At 37.0% G+C, this 17,009-nt stretch overlaps 1 protein-coding gene across 1 annotated transcript in view; it reads left to right on the top strand.

Annotated features, from left to right (window-relative positions):
* LOC106061613 (5-hydroxytryptamine receptor 4-like) overlaps positions 1-17,009 on the top strand; it is a 76,441-nt gene that overhangs the window by 27,301 nt on the left and 32,131 nt on the right. The gene's annotated exons all lie outside the window — the stretch shown is intronic.

Genomic DNA, 17,009 nt, shown 5'->3' with positions numbered 1-17,009 from the left:
GCAACATTAAAGAATGCACAGGCATGTCATTGAATGAAATTCTATCCGAGGCAAAAGACCGAGGAATGGAGAAAGACGGTCGAAAGATCTTGTGTGATGCCCCAATGGTTCAACAGACTAAGGGATAGGTGAAGGTGAAACAGATTTCTGATTTCATATTGGAATTCGGACAAAGCGCCTGCTGAAAATCTGTTTAAGTGTTTTGTTTTAGAAATATTTTTATTATGCCCTCGGACGGCAAAACGTGTCGATAGGCAAGGTTCCAACTCGAGTCTATCGTGACAGTCCAAAGTGGACACCTCACTGTCATCCTGTATTGCACAAATTAACTCTTTCTCTCCGTATTATTTTCCGTGTTCCGACGAAATTCTTCATTTTTTACTTCAATAACGTTTTCGTTGGTTATCAAAAAATGTTTTATTTGGTACAGAATTAAAAGGGGGAACGCAGACTCTTTTTATGTAACACAAAGTAAAGTTTAAAAAATCAAACGTTAATTTAATTTAATGAGGTCAAATCAACGATGGTATGATGGTAACTTCATATAGGAAAGAAAGAGTTAATTCATTAATAAAAAAAAAAGAAACTAGAAATCTTACGCTATGTAAAACGTGAAGTGTCTGTAATAACCCATAAACAAGCTCAGCGTCTCACTGAAGATGCTAATCAGGAGAAGTTAACTTGTGCATCAGCATGTCAGGAGTGGAAATGAGTTAATTCAAGAACGAACTTTAGATAATTAGCATTGTGTTGGGTCTGACATATGGACGTCACATGTGACTACCTTATCATCGGACTACGTTCTTTGCAAGTTTAAAAAAATCTTATTTTTTATGACATTATGATAATAATGTAACTGCGATAATTTGTGTGCATTTCTGTCTAAATCAGAGCTCAGTTATATACTAAGGTCATGGAGCGAATGTAGGCTTCTGTATATATTTATCCTATATTAAGGGATAAGAAAACGGTTTTTATTACTTTTTTCCTGCCTGTTTTTAATATATATTATACAATCGATCGTGGTATGTACATAATAACATGATCGATGTCGTTCAGTTTAGTTCCTTATGCTATTGCATTATTGGGGCACCACACATGATCTGTCGGCCGTATTTCTCCATTCCTCGATGTCTTTTACCAGGATTAGAGTCTCTTTAATTGATAAGGCCTTTAATTTCTTCAAGTAATGGTTTTTTGTTAGCCCCGAGGCTCTAGAGTAATGACCACACATGAGTTCTTTGACAATGGTCAGGTCATCGCCATTTCGAGCATGTTTTGGATTTCTTCGTTTGTGATGCCAAACAGTTTTGTGTTCAATGAACTTCTTGAGACTCGGCCTGGGCTCCATCACTAGTAGGATGCCAAACAACATTAATGTAGACGTTCAGCCCCTGTGTTGACACATCATTTGGCCAGATTTTTAGCGGCCCCCCGAAAGGGGAAAAGACGCTATTAGTTTTGTGTAGCCTCTCTGTCCGTCTGTCTGTCCGTCCCGTTTATATCTCAGAAACTAGAAGAGAAAATGAAAATCGAACATCATGATGTTTTAGATCATTCAAAGTTCTGATGCAACGGCTACTTTTTTGTTTTCCGAAAGTGAACCATCTAATTTTTTAAATTATCTATGCAAGCAGATTTTTTAAAAAAATACGCCACTAACTGACAAAAACTTCAGGGGAGGTAAGTTTTTTAAAAATGTCAGGGACTTCTTCATTAATTGTTACAAAAAAAATTGCATCTAAAATCTAATGTCCATAATGGTAAAAGTGTCATTGGTGCATTATAAAATATATTTTTCATTTGTACTAATTCAAATGTTAAAAAAAAAAAATTTTGATACAAACTTCATTTTAGTTATAAGTTTAAAAAATAACAAACTACTTTTATAGCGCGCTGTTTTGACATATCCTCATTATAGGGGTCTACACTTGACGGTCCGAATGAGACTAAATAGTGTCCAGATCTAGATATATTTATAATATATGTATTTTATGTATTAATAATTTGACCAAAATTTTAATTATTAAGGCAATAACTTATCTTCTGACAGCTTAGGGGTGCTGATGTACTACATGTGTAAACAATAGTATAGTATCATATCACATTAAGAAATGAATCGGATATATAAGTGTACGCTAAATGAATATATGGAGATGCTGTGACTGAGTGGTAGAGCACTTGGAACCGGAAGTCCCGTGTTCGAATCTTGGTGAAGACACTAGATAGACCACTTCGGGGGCCGGTTTTGAATTTGTGTTTCCACACAATCTGTCTTTGTAACCTTGTTAAATTCATTTTTGGCGGTGTAAGGAATTTGGCAATTAAGATGTTATTGTTTTTTTGATAATTTGTAGCCCTCTTTGGATAAAATCATTATTTTTAATTGAAATTTTATATAATGTGATAAGGTAAACTTTTATTATTTTGTATCAACAAAAATAAATCCTGAAGTTTAAACGAAAAATTTTGATTTTTGTTCAGTACTTATTTTCAATGTTCAAAGCACTATCATATATCATATCCTACATGTATAATTGAAACAAAATGGCGAAAGAACAAAAACATTTTCTTATATTATGATGGTAAGGTAGAGATTTCTTTTTTCTTATTAATCAGAGTAATGTTCTCTTTGTTTACATTTTGATTTTTTTTTCAATTGTAAAGATCCCATTCACTTTTTAAAGCAATAAATTACAATAATAGATAAAAGTGGTATAGAGAAATGTTGAGGCGATGTATTTAAACCTAAAAAAAAACCTAAGCAGATACAACAAAAAATTAGGAAAGGTTTTTTCAACGGCACAATTTTGATTGACATCTCCAGAAGATATCCTTGCGCTAAAACGTGTGACATCTCAAAAAGATATCCTTGCGCTAAAACGTGTTTCAAAAAATACATCGCATATCATAACTATTTCTTACACCGGATACACCACAGACTTCTTGTTTGAAATTTCCCCATATTCGCCATTGTAAAAGCTAAAGTGTTCGTGACTTCTTTGTTTTGTTAGTTTATTTTTTTAAAAAACCGAACGTGTGAACTTGTTTTTTTGTTGTTCTAGTGCCGGGCTAAATCAGGAACTCGGCAATCAAAGATACAAGATCTACAAGTTCACAGCTCACCTCTCAAACTAGGCTGATACCAAAAAAAAATAAAACCAAGAAAAAACGTGAGCTTGTTTCTGGAGTCAATTAGCTGGGGAAATTCATTAACAACATTCTGGGTGTCACGTCATAGCTGAATCCTTTTATAGCTCACGCACACACTCCACACAAACACACACGCGCACACACACACACACACACTTGTTCTCTCACAGACCTATACAAATAGTCCCGGGATACGCTTCGATTCTGACGTAATCCTGAAAGTAGTTCAAACTAACTAGACAGGACTTGATTCGCCAAACAATACTCTGCTAAACAAGCCTGCACAAAAGTTGTGAGGATAGATGATAAATGCCGTGCGCTTAGCGATGACCTACTAAGTCTTTCAAAACAAAAACAATTTTACTGCTTGAACTGGTTTCTAAATATAAACACATTCAATGTTTTCCCAAGAGTTAATTACTGTAGTACTCCTAATGGTTTCGTTTTTAATTTGCTGCTTTTTTTGTTTTGTTTTGTTTTTTTAGACTGGATGTGAAATGTTTGTTTAAAGACGTTTTACTTTTAAATAGCATCAGAAGATTTTTGGCTTTCTGCCGCTAGCTTCTCACATCTAATCAAGCCACTGTTGTTAGTTAGGATAGAATAACTAAAAATAAAAAATATTTAAACCAGAATGCAACCAAATCTAAACAAATTTTATTCATCGCTAAATGCTAAGCTGAGAGCTGAGCCGAAATTACCATACACCTTACATCTGAACACGGACCTTCAACTTCATACTCAGAGCTCATTGCCAGGTCGTACAGGCTTGAGACGTGGCTAAGAGCTATTCGTCTAAACTGCCCACAGGTTGTGACGTTGCGATTCAGTGCTCAGGCCTTCGGTAATGAATAGTCTTGGCTGAGATATATCACTCCATTGTACAGTACTAAACTGAAGCCAGATCTCTCTGGAACTAGTGTGTAAGAGGTTAAAATTTAGTGTTAACCTCTTATAATAAAAAAATGCTTCAAAGTCTACTAAATGTAATGACGATGTTTAGTAAATAAAGTTACACCATCTCCTGAATGTAGCCATGCTTCTCTTTGTTAATAATACATACTATCTGGGGCTATGTTTTCTACTTCGATCTAATACATCTATTGATAAATCTGAGAGCCGTTTTCTTTCACTACAAAGCTTACATTAACTGACTCCTTCTGTCTGACCCGGTGAATTCTTTGACACGATTTGTTCTTCCATTTTCTATTCTCGGATCTAGTTGAAATTTGACACTATTATTTATTATCAAAGACAATACATGAATCATTAAGAAAAAAAAATTCGTTAATTAATCAGTGTTAATTAATTAATTTTATTTTATAAAAAAAAGGGGCGACAAATATTGCAGTATTGGGAGATATATGGCAGTGATTGTGTGTTGCTTGGTGCATGTAAGACAAATTTTCTTATGGATAATAAAGATTGCTATTATTATTATTATTAGTAGTATTATTATTATTGCGCGCAATTGTAAAAATAGATTATACATATATACACACATTCATCCGTGACAACCCCCATGGGAAAAAGCACATCAGTTATGTTTCTAGATTGATACAAAAAAAAAACACATTCTGTCAACTCAAGTGTCCGTAAAGTGATACAGAATTGTCTGAAAACTTTTTTTTTTCGGCACTTATCTGAACAAGGTATGAAGCATGTAATTAATGCAACACTAATTAACACATTCCATAGTATGTACAAGTGTCAGTGTTAATGGGATTCTCAGTATTTCCCCAGCTCTGTTCTAGTGACATCACTAGCGTGATCCAACGTCAAGACTTGCACTGGATTATTAGCTTTTTAAAAAAATGCATTCTCCTGGCGTCTACGGCCTACTATATCTCCTAGAAAGAAGAGCGCAGGTCGAAAACAAGTTGAGAGGGTTCAAAGATCCGAGTATGGAGTGTGGTTGACTTTCAAGGCAGTAGATGGGCTTGATGTCATAAAATCATCCTCCTGTACAGCAAGATGTCATGAGGCGCGGTGGCTGAGCGGTAAAGCGCTTGGCTTCCGAACCGGGGACCTGGGTTCGAATCCTGGTGAAGACGGGGATTTTTAATTTCGTGATCTTCGGGCGCCTCTGAGTCCACCCAGCTCTAATGGGTACCTGACATTAGTTAGGGAAAAGTAAAGGCGGTTGGTCGTTGTGCTGGCAAGATGTCATGAGGCGCGGTGGCTGAGCGGTAAAGCGCTTGGCTTCCGAACCGGGGCCCGGGGTTCGAATCCAGGTGAAGACTGGGATTTTTAATTTCGGGATTTTCGGGCGCCTCTAATGGGTACCTGACATTAGTTAGGGAAAAGTAAAGGCGGTTGGTCGTTGCGCTGGCCCCATACACCCTTGTTAACCGTAGGGCACAGAAACAGATGACCTTTACATCATCTGCCCTATAGACCACAAGGTCTGTAAGGGGAACTTGACTTACAGCAAGATGTCCAGCTCGCAGCAGAAATCAACATAACGATGTTTTGTACTATAAATTATATATTTTATATTTTATATATTTTATAAATAGGAATTGGGTAGCTCGGTGGCTGAGTGGTAAAGGTCTTGAGGTCCTGGGTTCGAATCTCGGTGAAGACTGGGAATGTGAATTTCGGGATTTTTAGCGCGCCCCTGAGTCAACTCTAACAGGTACCTGGCTTTAGTTGGGGGAATTAAAGGTGTATGGTCGTTGTGCTGACCAATGACACCCTGCTCACTAGCCGTTGGCGAAAGAAGCAGATGCCTCGCAAGGTCTGAAAAGGGAACTTTTACTTTTTACTGTTCTTTATACACCTAACCCGACCTACAAGTGCAGACTGAGTCCTTACATTTTAACTATACATTGGTCGATTACATTGTCACAATTCTTTACCTCTGGGCTCACGGATACCTTGCGACGCATCTAGCTATTGAAGCCGACGTATTTTTGCAGCCATTTTTTTTTGTTTTGTTTTTGTTGTTGTTGTTTTTTTGCCCAGAATTGCGCCAGACGTTTTTTGGTGCTAAATGCCTTAGATAAATTATATGTAATTATTAGATGTCTTTGAAAAGAATGATATATCTCTAGGCTTGTTTTGTAAGTGTTTTGTCTTGAAAAGTATTTTTATATAAAGATGCATAGTCCTTTTCACCCATTAATTTTTTTTTGTATCTGTTATATCACTAATTGACTGACATCATTATGTTATGTCGTATTTTTAATGATGTCCATGTGACATCATTTTATGCATCTCTAAGCTTTTGTGATTCGCATTATTCTCTTTGATTTGCATGATTATTTGGCAACTGTATTTATTTAGTAATTTTATCATTTTAAATATAATCAATACTGAAGTAATTAGATATTATCTTTTTTTAATTGTATGCATCATACAGCCATACTGACCAGAATATTTATTCATGATGAAGTCAAAACCCTTATTACAATATTTTGTCAGAGGGGAGGGGGGGGGGATATTGTATAGTATCTATCTATAATGTAATCTATATATAATATGATATAGTATGATCAAACATGAACGTCTATTGTAAAATGTTTCGTGGTTTGGTAGGGTTTTTTTTTTATTACTTTTATCATTGAGAACTTTTGGCGACAAAAACGTCCAGCGCTAAAACGGCTGTACTAAAACGTCTTCAAATGTTTGTTTGTAAAATGTTTTACATTTTTCGGATGTTCCTTCCGAGTTGAAGATAGTTTACTTCCTAGTCCAAACCTCCCGCAGGACGGCGGGGGATGGGAGCGGGCAGGGTTTGAACCCGGGACCCTCGATAAATACAAACGACAGTCCAGCGCTGCAAACCCCACGACCAGGCAGCCATCCAATGACAGAGTTGTGTCAAAGAAAACTCCGAGATTGTGAACTACATGGACAAAAGGAACCTGGTGGCAGTTTTCTATGAATAGTGACTCTGTAGTCTTTTAACTGTTGCTATGTTGTTTCAAGTCTCAATTTTTATTTATGCGGTACTATTGCTTTTACTTCTTACCTGAGACTAGATTGTTACCGTATCTAAAAACTCTTTGTTGCTCAAATGTTGCATATTCTTCAGCCCATATCAGTGCATTAAGCATTGCTCTGTCTCGCCATTAAATATCTATTGTGGCTAGTGGTACGTCCGTCTCTCCCTATTAAGACATTAAGTCATTAGGGCATTCATTCTGAGAAGATGATCTGTTCTGGAACTGAACTCAAAATTTGGATTGATGTTTTATCCCTCGTAATCTGTACGCTCTTTTCTCCCTCCCCCCCCCCTCCAAACCACCTCCCATTTCCAAACCATAATTGTAAAATGTGATTATTGATTAACCATCACGTGAATTGGATTCCCAGACGATACAATTTGTGTCAACGGACATCATGATATCCGTGGCCTGGGCCAGGGTAATGGTGATACAAAATGACGATAATAGCCGAAACTAATCAACTGTTACGCCAATCTGCACGTGCGCTCCGATTAAAGATGTTTTACTCTACCCCTGCCCACTTCGCAATCAAGCCTAACAAGGGAGGTAATATACTACACTGCCTAACAAGGGAGGTAATATACTACACTGCCTAGCAAGGGAGGTAATATACTACACTGCCTAGCAAGGGAGGTAATATACTACACTGCCTAGCAAGGGAGGTAATATACTACACTGCCTAGCAAGGGAGGTAATATACTACACTGCCTAGCAAGGGAGGTAATATACTACACTGCCTAGCAAGGGAGGTAATATACTACACTGCCTAGCAAGGGAGGTAATATACTACACTGCCTAGCAAGGGAGGTAATATACTACACTGCCTAGCAAGGGAGGTAATATACTACACTGCCTAGCAAGGGAGGTAATATACTACACTGTCTAGCAAGGGAGGTAATATACTACACTGTCTAGCAAGGGAGGGTAGTTAATACATTGCTTGGTTGGGGAAATAACTTAAAATACTTGAACTAAGTCTGATTATTGTTTTGAAAAGTTTTAAATGTAAAGAGAAAAAAATGCATATATTCATTATAATTAAAACCAGTAAATTAATTATTTATTTACATAAAGTGGATGACCAATGAAAGTTTAGACATACATAAACTACACTCTGTCCTACTTTTAAAAATATGCACCGTGCACGACCCACACCGAAGTAGCAATCATGAACGCGAAAGTATTTTTTCTCATTTTAGCTGTACACTCGAATGTCTTATGAGTTGTAGTGGTTCATTGCTACGCGTGTTCCCAAATCCTCCTAGTTTTACATAATATGATTTTATTAATGTAAAAAAAAAATACTGTAGTTTTTAAAATAGTAGTATTTTGATACCAGTGTGGTGTAGTATTTATTCCAGCCTTATTTTAAATCAAATCTCATACAAGTGTCGAAAAAAGTCTAGAAGTTCTAGCGTAAAAAAATGTCACACTCTACAACAGTTACCTGCTAAACAAATGATCACGTTTGATACACCGCTCTCTAGCATCCTCGGACTGTTCATCCTACTCCTGTTATCTTTTAGTTATTAGTGCCTTGGTTATGAGAAGTGTTTAGCTTCAGTATTCAGACTTCAAAATTGAGTTAATCCTAAACACTGTTTTCATCTCTTAAATGCATATTTAAAAAAAAAAGGATTTTTAAATGAATCGACTAAAAAATTCAGCTGATTTTTATTATAACGATGCCTTTAAGCCTCTTTCACACTTTGCATGTCCGACCCCTCGACACCTCTGTCCCCAGTGTACAAAAAGGCCACACAGGTTTGGTCCTTGTGGGCTTCGCGATTTTTTTGTTTGTTTGTTTGTGAGAAATGTACATGGCCCTTAGTTGAAAGGTGACGGACATCGCAGGAATTAGGTTATGCCGACTCTTTCATTTTGAATTTTAATCTTCCAAATCATAGCCCTAGTTTCGCACACCTTCTTTCTCGGAGTTTAACTTACTCCTGGTGAACTCAGAGCTAGCCAGGGATAACTTACGCATTACCCACTGACATGAAGCTACACAATTACGGATTTATATGGGCTGTTATATGTCTTCGGGTCATCGTCTGAGCAGCCATAATTTCTAGAATATTGCCAACGACAATTCGGCAAAAAACGCACCTCGAGATTTTACAATGAGCCAGGATTTTTTTAACAAGGCAGTCTAATCAAGGCAATTTTCTTCTAGTCTCATACTTCTAGCAATGTGGTTTTAAAAAAAACAACACTCCTTAAACCGCGAACATATTATACGAAATAAATTCACGGAAATAGAAAGAAGCAAAAAGGATCCTCTTGAAGAAGGATGAGCTCTGGCCTGCTTAGGGAAAGATAATAAGTACAATTAGCTTGTCGTCCTTGTTAGTGCCATGGTGGCAACGCGATTTTTTTCAGTACGACAAAAATCTGTCCACCAAGACAAGGACGAGAATTTTTTATTTTCTTTCCTGAAGAATCTAGATCAAAATATATGAATGAAAAATAATATTGAAAAAAGCAAAAGCATGAAGTAGGTTTTCAACCAGTGGTTCTAAAGTTATGAATTTAACAGAGGTTCAATGAAGTGCATAGAGCTGGATAGACCAAAAAATATTCAAATTTAAATTTTTGTAAGATATTTCGTCTTAGATTTTTTTTTCTTCCCATGTGTTCCCTTGCAGGACATCATATGAACCCTTGCAGGACCTCATATTAACCCTTGCAGGACCTCATATGAACCCTTGCAGGACCTCAAGTGATTGACAAGATCAATTCCAGTAGGTCTAGTAACAAGTACAATATGACCTGTTAAAGTTCTTTCTTTCAGACCTTGCAATCTATGGGGCAGATGATGTAAAGTTCAACTGTTTCTGTGGCCAACTGTTAAGGAGGGTGTCATGTGGCCAACACAACGACCAATCGCTTTTCCTTTTCACAACTAAAGTCAGGTACCCATTAGAGCCGGGTGCACTCAGTGACGACCTAAATATGCCATAATTAAAACTCATAATCTTCACCAAGATTCGAACCCATCATTTCAGAAGCCACTCAGCATGAAGATCGCAAGGTCCGAAAGTTGTACTTTTAGTTGTACTTTTAGTTGTACTTTTAGTTGTACTTTTAGTTGTACTTTTAGTTGTAATAGCTTATATACTACTAAAAGAGGACTTTAAGACTTATTTACGTTTACGGGACAACTGAAAGCTGCAAAGCAAACACGCGGCTTCTTCTATTCCGTCAATTCAATATTCCCACGTGTTTGTTTGTTTGTTTCTTTCATCGGCTGTCTCCCCACCCACCCAGCCACCCACCCAGCTTTTTTCTTATACACCGGTAATGCCATCAGTCTTTCTAAAAAGTTGCATCAGCCAATGCACTCCATAACAGACCGAAAACACAAATACAATAATCTCGCACTGCTTTGCGGCTTGTTTCTCAGAACGAGGTTTTTTGGTACATAAGAAGAAACTCACAAGACATTTCAAATCACACTCGGGAAGTGGGAAACGTAGTGCCTGCATCTCCAGACAAAGGCCAATTGTATTTTCTAAGTCAACTGAGTTGCAGTTATTTATCTAACTCTGAACAAAACAGAGATGGCATCACCTCCGCCTAAAATTACGGAGAACTTTCCTTCAGACTGTCTCGATTTGTTTAAAAGCCAAGAAATATAAATACAAAAAAATATTGGCTGTAAAAGACACAATATCTGCCAAAGCGCTCAATACTACAAGAGTTATCTCCCTTTCTCGATAGGAAAAACATATTAATCCCCACTTATTAATTAACTGATTTTATTTTTTAAATTTTTATTGACAATGAACAATTGTGCAAGTTTCAACTTGAGAATAGAAAGTGGAAGACATGACGTGTAAAAGACTCCTCCCAGACAGACTGAGTTAATATAAGCTTTGTCAAAATGTGTGAATTTAGAATTTAGTTCCCGAGAGTTACTGCCTTTTATTATTCCATTGTAGTGATTCATAGAGTCTCGTTGGGGCAGAGGAACGATGACTTAACAAGAAAAACATTTTACAAATACTTTTTTTTAAAACAAAGTTTATACAAAGTGTAATTGTATCAAGACATTTAGATCAGCGCAGTAATAAAATTTGTAATAGATCTAGACCAACAACTTCATAATGTTGTTAGCAATTATTTTTTGTTTAGCGCTATTTCATTCTTATAACTTTCTCAAAACGCTATGATCCTAGCACTTGTCTGGACCAGTTCGGAAAAGGAGTGTGTGTGTGGGGGGGGGAAGAAATGGATGTGTGGGTGAATTTTACTGTTTTTAAAAGGATTTATAGACATAAAAAAAAAAAAAGATAGGATCCAGAAGAAGAAGAAGAATCACTTCTCTGGACCAGTTGCGAAAATCAGGAGGGGGGGGGGGCAGAAGAAAGAAAGAAATATCTGGAAGGATTTTACAGTAAATGTTTTTTACAGGCAAACGCAAATATATATATATATATATATATAAAGGTACGACCTGTGTTTGATCTGGTGGCTCAAGCCTTCTTGGACTATCCACTTTTTACTAAGGTACCAAGGAATAAAGAAAATAGTATAGTTATATATTGTTTGTTTCAATTTAGAGCGGCGACCTATAAAGGGGACTTATTCAGCTTATACCACCCCTTCAGTCAAGTACAATTTCTTTCCCATGTTCGAGATACCAAACAAAGTAGTTAATTACCAATAGTTAATTAGCTAAATGGTTTTTTTTTTTTAAATTGATTCTTGTGAAAAAGAGATTATTGTGTAAAATTTCAGCTTGATCCGAGATTGGGTATAGGAAAAAATAATGTGTACAAACTTTTTACCAGACAGACAGACAGACAGGGTTACTTGATATGAGCTTTGTAAAAAAAAAAAGACTAGATATTCAAAGCATCTCAACATAGACATTTAATTTTTTTGTTTAGAAACTAAAAATAGATGTGGCGAAGAATAGTTTACTGTGACATATAGCAAGCGCACACATATACATGCACACAAGCACACACATACACACTCATGCACACTTATACACACACACTCCGTTTTAAAAACAAAACAAGTACGAAAAACGAAATAATTCTGCTTCAATGTTTCTCGTAATTATTAAATGCTGGCCTCTGAATCATGTTATTAAGTTATTTCTTTTCCTCACACACATACTCACACATGCACACACACACCTACACGCACACACACACAATTACACGCACGCACACACACAGACACCTACAGACTTACACACACACACACACTTACACACACACATGTAAAATCCTAACTTTGTACCATGCTTGAATGAACCGGCCCCAATAATAACATGCCTCGTTCTGGAAGGCATTGATATCATGTAATTATAATTATCCCGAAGCTTTTTCTCTGCATCCCATAATTTTTAGATCATGTTCCTTACAGAAATGGGAAGCATAAAAACGAGAAGGAAAAAAAAATGTTTATTTTATGAGATGGCCTAATTCCATGAATGGCATTGTTAAAACCTGAGACTTGGCAGGTTAGGTGTCGTTGAAAGGATTCTGGGTTTGAGCAAATTTTATTTCTGGGTATTTTAGTTACAGAATGTAATGTATGCCGAGAATAGATCTTTTCAGTTTCTTCTTATTTATTGTTACTCTTTGGTGGTTTTGAGAGTCTTAAAGACAAATATTTTTTTCCGATGGATGACATTTTTAAATAAACATGTGACGAGTTTCAGTTTGTTACAGAATACAACGGAAGTAGTTAAGTCACATAATATAATAAGCCAACGCATCAGTCTAATATGACTTTAATTCAAGCTTTATCGGGCTATTTTCTAAGAAAGTTAACAATAGACATGACAAGTACATAAAACAACTTCTGCCTTTAGCACAGTCTCTTCAGATCGGCTCTAGACTTGGGCGGAAATCGTTCTCTTCCTTCTCCTGTCAACACCCTTCTCTTTCTAGTTTCTAGCAGTGCGCACCTTCTGCACTAGTTTGGATTGCGGTGCGCATTGCAGGGTTATAACAGTATAGATAGATAGATAGATAGATAGATAGATAGATAGATAGATAGATAGATAGATAGATAGATAGATAGATAGATAGATAGATAGATAGATAGATAGATAGATAGATAGATAGATAGATAGATAGATAGATAGATAGATAGATAGATAGATAGATAGAGATATACTGAAACCGAACTCGCTAGTACGTTCATATATACATATATATTATATATATATATATATATATATATATATATATATATATATATATATATAAATATAAATAAATAAATAAATATATATATATATATATATATATATATATATATATATATATATATATATATATATATATATACTTGAATGTTGAATGTTAAGTATTCAGCTGTACATTTGTGCTTTATTTTAGAATTCTAATTCTGCGTCTAATTACACTATGTATGTATGTTTTTTCATAATAGTAGAGCATCAGGTATGAGCTGCAGTCACCTTGGCTGACTTAAACATGTTCACAAACTGTCACAAGGTCGACTCCCATAACATATTCTGTTACGGTGATCTAATTGAATGCAGGAGAGCCGCTGGTCGCACACTTATGAGGTATACTGATATATGCAAACTTGACATGAAGCTCTTCAAAATCGACATTTACTATTGGGAGAAAGAGGCACTGCACACTGCAACAGATCCACATGGAAAGCAGGAATAAGGAAAGGATCCTGGATTGCAGATGGCTTACAAGCCAGAATAAGACAGAAAAGTGAAAAATGCTAGAGCTGGTGATTACAGATGTCCACGATGTGATCGCAGCTGTGTATCAAGGATTGGCCACAAGAGAAGTTGCAAAGGGAAAATATCGTCACACGAGATGTAAAATGCAACATTCTCTACTCCAAATTGAGACAGTGTTCTGTGACCTAGTGAACAAAATAACAACAAGAAACGGATCCTCATGAAATTAAAGTGTTAGTGTCAGTAGATTTTAAATCTAGAACCTAGGTTTTTCTAGATCATCGACACATCACCTGTCTCAAGTCCAGACCCTTGTCCTACATATTGCTCGTTGCTTGTGATTCTCAGCTCTTGTGCGTGATTCTGAAAAGCAAAGTAAACTCAATTTGAAGCTTACATTATACCCGAAATAGACCTCGCGCCTCAAATCCAAACCTTTTTTTTATCATTGAAGAACGCAAATATCTATATGTAAAATTTGGCACGTGACATGCCGCAACTCAACGTACCAGTATGGGAGAGTAAGTCAACAATTAGGTTTGAAGGCAAGAGGTTTAGGCATGTCTCTGCCTCCGTATGGGCTCGCTTCTCCTTGGATCTTATCACTTTTTTTTTAATCTCTCTAACACTCTCTCTGTGTCTCTGTCTTTCTCTGTCTCTCTCACTCTCTCTGTCTCTCTCACTCTCTCTCTCCCTATGCTCATGAATTGAATCTCATTCTCTCTCTCTGAGCCTGACTTTCTGCCTTTCTCTATGCCTCTGTCTCTGTCTCTCTACCTCTCTCTTTCTCTCTCTCTCTCTCTAACCATGAATTGAATCGCATTCCTCCTCTATGTACTCTTCACTTTCCTCATCTCCCACTCCCTCCCTCCCCAATGAATTGTTTGCCACGCCGTATAGGAAATTGGTTTCTTTTGTTAGTTTCTAGAGACCAAGATGGCGCGTTGGTAGCGTCACAGTCTGCGTGAACATGCCACACAAGGTTGTGTTTTAGTTAGACGTCTTGTCTGATTCAGTGTTTTATATCCACTGTGAAAATATCTGATCTATATATTCTGAATGTGGATGTGATGTGTATGTACATGAATGTGATGTGGATGTGACATGGATATGATGTGGATGTGTGCGATGTGGACGTGGATGTGATTTTGATGTTATATGGATGTGATGCGCTCTGGGTGTGATGTGAATGTGATGATTTGGGTGTGATGTGGATGTGATGATTTGGGTGTGATGTGGATATGATATGATGGGGATCTCTGGCTCTACTTTATGTTTCTGTTTTGTTTAATTAAAAATTAAATAGTAGGGATAAAACGACGTATACCTCAGTAGTGTGACAGACTACAGGTAAAATAGGAAAAAATATTAGCATTACCTTACCTGACAATCTTTGATGGTTTTAACATTGCATTAAGTGCTATGGATATATCTATCTGGTGAAGATATCGCTGTTGTATTTCATATTAATATTTTTTAGCGGACTGACGAATATATAGTGTATGAGTTGGTGTGTGTTGGGGGGGGGGGTCTCTAGTGGAGTGGCTTGGCAACATAGCTATTATTATACATCAGAATTTCATCTCAGAGATGATCGCTGATTATAATTTTAGAGTCAGAACTCTGAATCTAATAATAATGTTTCCTTGATGATGCACATGTTTGTTTGTTTTTTTTCTGTTTACCTTCTGTGACGTGTCATGACTGGATTGCCTTACATATTACCTGGCTCCAGTTCGATGCCTTGAGGACGTCCCTGAGCAGGGCCACTCTTTATAGTGGCCCTCCACACTGACCTGTGACGTCGTAGCCTGTGGGCCGTGGCGATCAATAGCTCGATGCCATGTTTCGGGTCGTGACGTCAAATGGGCCTTAGGTTGGCTAGCCCATGTTCCGCTAGCAGGAGGAGCAGGCTATATGGACATTGGGGCAATTGTGTGCCGTCAGCCAAATGGGCGGGAGAGTTTACTTCGAAAAAGTTGCTTCGATTCGCAGTAAGGCTCGATAGATACTTAAGGATTGTATAATTTTTTTTCTTATAAAGGGAGACCTCTGAGCGTCGCAACCGGCCCTCGCATTTCCAGTCCATTAATGGGATGCCTTGAACTTTACAGCGTGATATTGGCTTAGCGCGAGTTCTGCAATATGTAATCACCTGCATTCATATACAATTCTTTTGGTGAGATTCATTCTCTTGCAAATACTGACGGTAAGGTAACATAGTGTCACTATTTCATAGGTCATATATTGTTATACATGAAATTTGAGTTGGTCTACTGTAAGCTTAGTCGGATCATAATGTAGGATATTGGGGGCTGCAGTTTGTGCCCTCTACCAGGCTATCAGAGGCGGGGGTGTGGTACGCTACCTAGGCCCATGTAATCATATGGGATCCCTGTGAATTATCAAACAGACATTATGGGGGCAGATGGGTGCCCATTATGATCGTATTGCTCGCGATATGTAGGTCGCATTTGATGGCGGAGCTGATGCCGATTCACTCCCCAGAGCGCTAGTAGTGTATTTCTGTGTTGTTTTTATTGTGATGAGTGCAGTTTGAAGCATCCTTACAATCAAAATTACTCTTATATCTACTGAGTATGAAGGTCGATTGGTGTGAATGGAATTACATTTTAACACAATATATAATCTAAATTAGAAACCGTTCGAGTTTCCATAACCTATTCATAAATTACTGAGAGGAATGGATTGCTTCCCTTTCTTCTCCTTTGTAGAAGTGATAGCTTGGCGAATTCCTTGTGCCATACATGATTAGAACAAAGGGAGACGAATGTAAGTTATGTCCCTTTCATTAACCTGTTCATCTGTTTCCCGCACTTTTTTTGTGTGTGAGTAATTTTCTTGTAATTCCATCGTTTGTCAGTTTATTTGTTCCTGGGATTATCTCTCTTTCTTGCTGATATGTTCTGAGAGACATGTAAGCTATTACATATATGTAAGGCGAAGACTATTTTCTGAGAGACATGTAAGCTATTACATATATGTAAGGCGAAGACTATTTTCTGAGAGACATGTAAGCTATTACATATATGTAAGACGAAGACTATTTTCTGAGAGACATGTAAGCTATTACATATATGTAAGGCGAAGACTATTTTCTGAGAGACATGTAAGCTATTACATATATGTAAGACGAAGACTATTTTCTGAGAGACATGTAAGCTATTACATATATGTAAGACGAAGACTATTTT

The sequence above is a fragment of the Biomphalaria glabrata genome, chromosome 1, assembly GCF_947242115.1.
Source record: "Biomphalaria glabrata chromosome 1, xgBioGlab47.1, whole genome shotgun sequence".
Taxonomy (NCBI): Eukaryota; Metazoa; Mollusca; class Gastropoda; family Planorbidae; genus Biomphalaria; species Biomphalaria glabrata.
This window is presented reverse-complemented; position numbering and strand designations above follow the sequence as displayed.